We start from the raw sequence: 9,500 nt of genomic DNA, 5'->3' as shown, positions 1-9,500 counted from the left end.
AGTGGAAATGTCCCAACGTTTTAAAACATGGATTTTTAAAACATGAAAATAGAATATTTCAAATAGCTGTTGATGTTTGTTGGTTTATTTACTGTTTGTTGTTGTTGTTGAGACGTAATTCACATAACATAGAATTCACCATTTTAAAGTATATAGTTCAAAGTTTTATTTTTCATTCACAAAGTTGTGCAACCATCGCATCCAACCAATCTTAGAACATTTCCATTACTCCCCAGAGAAACCCCACACCCATACCTCACTCCCTGTGCCCTCTTCCCTTACCAGCCTCTGGCAACCAATAATCGACTTTTCATCTCTACAGATTTGCCTATTCTATATACTCTGTGTAAATGGTAGCATATAGTAAGAGGTCTTTGGTGTTTAGCTTCTTGCGCTTAGCACGTTCAAAGTTCATCCATCTTGTAGCGTTATAGTCCATTGTATGAGTATATTGCACATCATTTTTCATACATTCAGTAGTTAATGGACATCTGGATTATTTCTACTGTTGGCTTTATTGTGAATAATGCTGCTATGAACATTCATATACAAGTTTTTATGTAAATATACATTTTCAATGCCCTTGAGTGTATGTTTATATATATGAGTGGGATTGATGGGTCACATGGTAACTGTATGTTTAACTCTTTGAAGAACTGCCAAGCTACTTTTCGCTGTGGCTGTACCATGTTATAGTCCCAACAACAATGTATGAGTGTTCTAATTTCTCTGTATCCTCACTAAGACTAGTAATTTTCTGTTTAAAAATTACCATTATTATTATTTCCATCCTACCGGGTGTGAAGTGATCATTGATTTTTAAGAGTGAGTATTTCAGGTGATGCAATGGTAAGGAATCTGCCTGCCAATGCAGGAGGTACAAGAGACATAGTTTCAATCTCTGGATCGGGAAGCTCCCTTAGAAAAGGAAATATATTCTCCAGTATTCTTGCCTGGAGAACTCCAAGGACAGAGGAGCCTGGCAGGCTACAGTCCATGGGGTGGCAAAGAGTCAGGCAACATTAAGCGACTGAGCACGCACTCAACACACATTAATGCAAATACAAACTAGAAAACAAAGGAGATGCTCTTGGGCATAGAAAAGAAGTTTCAGATCAGTTCAGTTCAATCGCTCAGTCGTATCTGACTCTTTGAGACCCCATGAACCGCAGCATGCCAGGCCTCCCTGTCCATCACCAACTCCTGGAGTTCACCCAAACCCATGTCCATCAAGTCGGTGATGCCATCCAACCATCTCATCCTCTGTCATCCCCTTTTCCTCCTGCCCTCAATCTTTCCCAGCATCAGGGTCTTTTCAAATGAGTCAGCTCTTCGCATCAGGTGGCCAAAGTATTGGAGTTTCAGCTTCAACATCAGTCTTTCCAATGAACACCCAGGACTGATCTCCTTTAGGATGGACTGGTTGGATCTCCCTGCAGTCCAAGGGACTCTCAAGAGTATTCTCCAACCCCACAGTCCAAACACATCAATTCTTCTGTGCTCAGCTTTCTTTATAGTCCGACTCGCACATCCATACATGACCACTGGCAAAACCATAGCCTTGACTAGATGGACCTTTGTTGGCAAAGTAATGTCTCTTCTTTGTAATGTGCTATCTAGGTTGGTCATAACTTTCCTTCCAAGGAGTAAGCTTCTTTTAATTTCATGGCTGCAGTCACCATCTACAGTGATTTTGGAGCCCCCCAAAATAAAGTCTGACACTGTTTCCACTCTTTTCCCATCTATTTGTTATGAAGTGATGGAGCCAGATGCCATGATCTTAGTTTTCTGAATGTTAAGCTTTAAGCCAACTTTTTCACCCTCCTCTTTCACTTTCATCAAGAGGCTCGTTAGTTCTCCTTCACTTTCTACCATAAGGGTGGTGTCATCTGCATATCTGAGGTTATTGAGATTTCTCCTGGCAATCTTGATTCCAGCTGGTGCTTCTTCCAGTCCAGCGTTTCTCATAATGTACTCTGCATAGAAGTTAAATAAGCAGGGGGACAATATACAGCCTTGATGTACTCCTTTTCCTATTTGGAACCAGCCTGTTGTTCCATGTCCAGTTCTAACTGTTGCTTCATGACCTGCATACAGGTTTCTCAAGAGGCAGGTCAGGCGGTCTGGTATTCCCATTGAACTTTATGTTTATATATTAAGGTCAATTACATACTTGGCCCTCATCTAACCCAGACAAGAATAATTACCCAGCTTGTTTACCTAAGTATTCTGCTACCAGGGTGTTTATAGAATCACAGAGTCTTAGAGTGAAAACTGCCATAGAGAAGATTCCTCAACTTGTGCTACAGTTTCTAAATTGCAGAAATTTCTCTACAATTTATCTGATAGTTAATCATTTCATTCCACTCATGCAATGACAGGGAACTCTTTTCTTCACAAGACTTCCCATTTTATTTATAATTTCTAGAATAGCCTTCCTTACATTTAAAGCTTGCCTTCTTATAACATCATGTAAATTTTGAGACCACATGAAAAATCTTGAATTCCATTAAGCCACCGGTCATGTCCTTGTCCTCAATATTTCTCTTCATCAAGCTAACTGTCTTCAGAAGGTTACCCATCCTATAAAGTCATGGATTCCTCTCCTTCACCATCTCTGATGTCTTTCTCTAGATATTAAAATGGGTCTATATCCCTCTAAACATGAATCACTGGGGTGTGAGCCCAGCACGCTTTCGACAGTAGGGAATACAGTGAGAGCGTACTTGGCTGTGACGCTGTGCTTCCTCTGACGATGTTGTCTGAGACTGCATGCCTTTCTGCAACCGTGTTATAGTTGCAATTTGTTTGATCAAACTGTGCTTGAGCCAATCAGCTAAAACCCACCAAACTTTTTCAAATGACATGCTCTCACTCCCCTGTTCTTGGGCAGTTGGTTTTCAAAGCTTGTAGGACTCTTATCCTTTTTAAATTTCATCTTTTAAATTTTAGTCTCTAATTCCAAAGATTGTGACAATCTTTTGGACTCCTGAGTCTGTTTCCACTTCACTAACTACTTCTCTCAGGCTTTGTGCCCATCACAAATTAGAAAGGCATTTTATTGGTCTTTGATCAATTCATGGTTATGAACCACATATCCAGCCTGCTCTCCTGGATGGCATCTGTTCTCACAGACAGCACCACTATGCAGTTCAAACACCTGTTCAAGTGTCTGTCTCTCTATTAGATTGGACTCTCATTGTTCTTTCAAGTACTAGTCACTCAGTAAGTTTTGGTGCATCAAGTTGGACTGAATCTCCTTTTCAAATGCCAGCTTAGAGTTTTTTTGGTAAGACCACTTGCCAAACATGTGAGAACATCTCCTGTCTTGCTAAAATCTCACTAATTAGTTATGTTAAACTATGGTCAAGGGGAAGGAAAAAGCTGTTCATTTATACCTTCTGCTTAGTTAGTAACTCATTTCTTAACACATCATCCTTCATCCGCTAAGTTCTTGTAATGATATGTGCTAGGATCTGTATTAAGCATTTTGCATATGTTATCTCATCTCATCCTTAAAGGAAACCTATCAGGTACAATTATTTCCCAGTCTAGAGTCGAGGAAACTGTGGCACAGGGGTAATTTAAGTAAATCATTCAGGGTCACGTGTCCAATAACTAGCCAAGCAAGCATCGAAACTCAGGTCAAGTCTAATATGGAGCCAGAAAGCCAATCGCTATGCACCCTGTCACCTTTTATGAAGTCATGACTTTCACCCAGAAAAGAGATGAAATGCTATTATAATGTGTCACTGAGGACATCCATTTCCTTATCGGTATCCACAGATTCCTGCTGGTGATTAATACCTTCCATTCAAAGTGACCCACAGAGAATGGTTGCCTCGGAAAAAGGAAGGAAAAACATGAGACCCTGAGACCATAGAGGGTCTAATGAGATCTTAACATGCATTTCTAATGCTTTGTTTCTTGTATTTTAAAATAAAGAATACAAAATTATACAATGCAAATACTCACTAATACAAAGTGCTGGGTTTATGTGTGTTTTTATGTTCTCAATACTTGCCTGCATTTTTCAAATTACCAAAATAATATTTCAAAACAAAAATGTATAGATACGTGGAAATTTTGATGCATGTGAAACTGCTGATGCCACAGTTCCTTTTGATGTGGCTAAATGAGGCGGGCCACAGATTTCCCTGTTTCATCACAACAAGTTTAATGTACATCAGCAAAATCATAATTTAAAAATCACTTCAGGCTGTTTAGCTGAATGTATATAATTTCTTCTAGAAGAGCAATTCACCTCCCAGCACTAGAGGAGAGAGGGAATACCCAGAATCCTCTTGACTCTGTGGACTCCATGCTGGAGCCCCAACAATTAAGCTTCTGTTTGAAGAGCTAGGCTAGGCCATTAGAAAATGAACTAATATGCATTCTTAATGCTGCAAATTTATTGCACGCATTGGCAACTAGGAAGAAATAAAAGGTTCCCAAAGATTATTTCTAAGTCATAAGATCAATGGAAGATTTTTTTTTCATATTCTTTATACACATCCCAAATTTTCCACAGGAAAAAATAAAACTTTAATGTATTCTCTTTTGTCCTTCAATGTTTTACTATTCATCTAGAGGTTTATATGCTCTGAACCAGTGATATTGTTAACACTACTGAAGTTGCAAGCACTTTAGATAATTAACTGTCCCCAGATTGCTAGCAGCTTAGTACATTGAGGCTTCTGTCTGTCTGTTGCTTCCCTGGTAAACTGTCACATCTTTCTTAATGTTGCTTCTTCGGTTTTTCGTCACCTTCCAAGTTCCTATTTCATTCACTGTATCCTAGGGAATTAAATGAATGTGCTTGTTAGGCCTGTTTGTAGAGTAAATAGACCTGAGAAAAGGTCTGAAGGCCTTTGTTGTGGAGGACTGCTCTGGATCTTTAGGGTGGGTTTGTGACAGCAAGTGAAGGCCTTTAGAGGTGGGAAATGTTGCCCTCTGGATTGCAACTTGTGAACCAGAGGATTGAGACTTTTTATAAATCCAAACATCTGTCAAGTGAGTCGTTTCCATACTTGATATAAACTCTATTTTTTTGTTGTCGTTTAGTCGCTAAGTCGTGTCCGACTGTTAGAGGCCCATGGACTGTAACCCTCGGGACTCCTCTGTCCATGGGATTCTCCAGGCAAGAATACTGGAGTGGGTTGCCATTACCTTCTCCGGGGGAGCTTCCAACCCAGGGACTGAACCAGAGTCTCATCCATCGGCAGGTGGATTCTTTACCACTGAGCCACCAGGAAAGATGTATAAACTCTACACGCATCTCCTTTTTACCTCTAGAGTGTGTGGAAGAAGTTAGCTGCTTGCTGCTGAAAATAGTGTTTTGAAATCAAAGCAAAAATACATGAGCTTTATGAAGACATTGCAAACTTTTTTCTATTTTTATTCTTTATTAGGTGAAGAATGTCAACCTTCTGATTTTTTTTAATCCAGTACATTTTATTTGGAGCAAGTCCACTTAACAATTTATGCCCTGGGATTAGGCTATGAGATTAGACATTATAGATTGATTTTTGAAAAGTACCATTTTAATATATTATCATTGTAGTTGTTGAGTGTTTAAAATACATTTTATACATTTGTTTATATTTCCCCCAAGAAGCCCATGATTGGATCTATTGTGTTTTGACACTGCAGATCACTGGAAAAAGTTTCGATTTTCAGAGATTAGGAAACTGTTTTGACTCCACTGTAAAGTGTTTATTTGACTTGCTGTCCTTCAAAATAGAGACCAATGATAAATGGATCCGTTTCATAGGAATATACTTTGGGTTATTCTTTAGGAGTAGGAATAGTTTGCAATGAATCTCCATCATTTCTGTCTTCACTACGACTATTGCATCTAATATATACATGATACTTTATAGCCTCAAAATATAAATCATCTCAGTTGATTCTAACACCAAACAGTAGGATTGATTCAGTTCAGTTCAGTTCAGTTGCTCAGTCACGTCCAACTCTTTGCGACCCCATGAATTGCAGCACACCAGACCTCCCTGTCCATCACCAACACCCAGAGTTCACTCACACTCATGTCCATCGAGTCCTTGATGCCATCCAGCCATCTCATCCTCTGTCGTCCCCTTCTCCTCCTGCCCCCAATCCCTCCCAGCATCAGAGTCTCTTCCAATGAGTCAACTCTTTGCATGAGGTGGTCAAAGTACTGGAGTTTCAGCTTGAGCATCATTCCTTCCAAAGAACATCCAGGACTGATCTCCTTTAGAACGGACTGGTTGGGTCTCCTTGCAGTCCATGGGACTCTCATTGCCCACCGCCTAATGAGGAAGAGCCCAGTGGCTCTTGAGCCCGTTGTCTTCTGATTCTTGTATAGGCGGCTTCTGACCACTCAGAGTAGCAGAGAGTGTCTGCTCCTGAGAAGGCTGGTTTTCTGCAGTCCAATGATCCTGGCTGGCCTGTGTTGGCTCAACAGTTTTATCTGTATTTGCTTCTTAATTACCAGCTATGACAAAGAATCCTCACTGTCAAGTCTTCATCTTATAAATTATAATTCCAAATGAGAAAGAGTGAATCTCACACATATGTTTTAGAAGAATGTCAGTGAGCTTCTCAGAATCTCTCCTTCTAACATTGACTTTGAGAAGGACAGATCTTCTGGTAATTGGCTGGCACGTATTTGAGTTTACTTTTTATGATCAACCATAGAAATATGGCTTAGAAAAAGGAAAATGGAATTTTAAATCATACCTATGCTAGAGTGAGTTGGTTTAATACTTCAATATAACTCATCATTTTGAAGTGAACCATTTTTCTCAATGACTGTGGTTTGTAGCTTCTTCTATGACTAATATGCCATATACCGTATTAAAACTGTCAAAGACTGCACTTTTCTGTGATGAAGAGAAAACACTGAAATATTCTTTAGAAAAGCCTTTCCATATCCAGATTATTGTCAAAAGGTCTTATGTTTAGATAACAATGTAATGTGCTCATTTGCCCCCAAGAATGGTGGGAAAAGCAAAATATCGCAGAAATTGCCTTTCTTATTGCCTCTATTGCTCCCCATTTTTTGTTTGCTTTTTGAAAGAGAAGTTGCAATAGTGTCAGCTGCCTTCAATCTTTTTTGAAAGTAGATATATTAAAAAATAAGCAAGGGAGATTCCTGCATTTAACAAATACCTGTGTGTGTGCATGCGTGATCAGATGCTCAGTCATGTCTGACTCTGCAAGCCCATGGACTGTAGCCCACCAGGCTCCTCTGTCCACAGAATTTTCCAGGCAAGAATACTGGAGTGGGTTACCATCTCCTACACCAGGGGATCTCCCTGGCCCAGGGGTCAAACCAGTGTCTCCTGCATCTCCTGCAATGCCAGGTGGATTCTTTAACCGCTGAGCCACCTGGGAAGCAATAAGTAAGAGATTCATGCACTTAACAAATAACCACATGCCTCATATATGGATGTAGCCATGAAAACTGGGTTTGGATACAAAGTCATAAAGAATTAAAGCTACCATCCATTAGCTTTGATATTTGTGCCCATATGAGTTTTAATTAGTGGACATCTGCCTCTTTTATTTCCCCTCCAGCTTCTCCCCCACAATTTTCACATTTACACCTTTATAGGTCACTACTAGGGTTCACGCTGTCTCTGGTTTAGTTTCTGCCTCTAAGCTTGGAAACTCTGAGTTTGACCTTCAACATTAAAAAAAATATTCACACAGTGGATGAAAACTGGCGTAAGTTAAATCACTTCACTCCCTTAGACCTTAATTAAGGAAATTGCAGAAGTGTTTATTTAATTACATTTAAATACCTAATTGAAGATCAGAAGTCCACTAGCTTCTAGGTACATGAAGAGTTTGTGATGAAAGTTTCTCCATTTCAATGTTATGAACCGAATTACTGAAACTCACATGCTTGATATGGTCCTTTTTTGTTTCAATAGTTAATAGGCTGAGCCTACGATCATAGAGCCTCCTGGGATCACTAGCTCAATATTTACTCTTTCAGAAACTAATACTCTTCTAGATATATTAGTAAGCACCAGAAAAAAAATTTCCCTGTTCTAAAAAAAATTAAAAAAAAAAAATAGGGAAGAAAGGAAGGAGGAGGAAGGGAGAAAAGAAGGAAGTCTCAGTCAATGAGAAGCACTGGTGGGAGTTCGGAGCATCAGAGGAAGGGTGAAGTCAGAGTACTTCTCTGTGTGTGTCTCAGCCTGTGTCCTGAGCTGCACAGCTCTGGGGTCTCTACCAGGCCGGCCATCCATGTTCCCAGCTTTCTCCAGGTAGCCCCTCAGGGGAGACCTTCACCATCACCAGGAAGCGGAGGGTAACAGCCCATCAGTCGTTGCCTCAACATCTACTTTGGTTTGGCAGTGCTCCCAACAACTTTGCAACCGATTTCTTTTTTTAAATCCTCTTATGTAAATAAGTGATCTCTGTTTAGGCCAGACCTGACCGACACACCCAATAATACCTTTCTTGGAAGGCAGCTATATGGGTGGCATGCACTCTTTCCAAGGGCAGAAAATGGGCTTTCACTTCCTTTTTCAGACCAAAACTCTTTAGTGTTTAGTATGTAAGTTTAGTAAGACCAATGTTCCAGTTTGCAACCAGAAATTAAATTATAAACTTAGAGTGCCTAAAGTGAAGAGACAGCACTTCGTTTAATCCCATCCCACCACGCCACTCTCCAAATACCTACCTCTACTCTGCCCATAATTATGTGGGGTTTGTTGTAACTGGTTTAATCTCATCAGCAAACCTGAGAGACCCAGGCTTTCCTTTTTTTACCCCCAAGAATTTCCCACTGAAAATGCAGAAAAGGTTTTGGTGAGGTCTCCCAATCATCGAGTGATAGCATCAAATTGCAGGGCTTCCCCACAATGTGAATCGTATCAGACAATAATCACCAAGCACCTACGATGGGCCGGGCCATGTGCCAGGTGCCCAGGGGACACCGAGCTTGGTTCCTGCTCTCTAAGCTTGGAAACTCTGAGTTTGACCTTCAACATTAAAAAAAAATATTCACACAGTGGATGAAAACTGGCGTAAGTTAAATCACTTCACTCCCGTAGACAGTTTGGGTTGAGAAGGAGGGTGGCAAGTGCCATGGGAAGGGACACCACCGATGCTCCAAGGAGAGGGTCTGACCTTGGCCTTTGCCTCTGGAAGTCTCACTGGAGAATCTGGGGGACTTCTTCAGCAGAGTGGCAGCAAGGTGGGCCTTAAAGGATGGAAGATAAAGCTGTGAGAAGTATACAGAAAGGTTATCTGGGTCTGATCAGGAAGGGCAACCGTGGGGAATTGGGGGGCACAGAAAATGGACCAGTTGGACTAAGCAGGAGTCTGAGTGACAGCAGGACACTGCGATGCTGGATTCTTGGGCTAGTTCTCTTTCATGTATTCTGACCAAATGCTCACTCTAGCTTGCTCTCGCTCTCTCTCTCGCCAGGTGTCCGAGTCTGGCAGAGCTGGTCCTCAAGGACTAGAAGACCCTGTTACTGCCTCTGGGACTCACATCCCCA

The sequence above is a fragment of the Budorcas taxicolor genome, chromosome 9 (assembly GCF_023091745.1).
Source record: "Budorcas taxicolor isolate Tak-1 chromosome 9, Takin1.1, whole genome shotgun sequence".
Classification (NCBI taxonomy): domain Eukaryota; kingdom Metazoa; phylum Chordata; class Mammalia; order Artiodactyla; family Bovidae; genus Budorcas; species Budorcas taxicolor.
Note: the sequence above shows the minus strand (reverse complement) of the source record.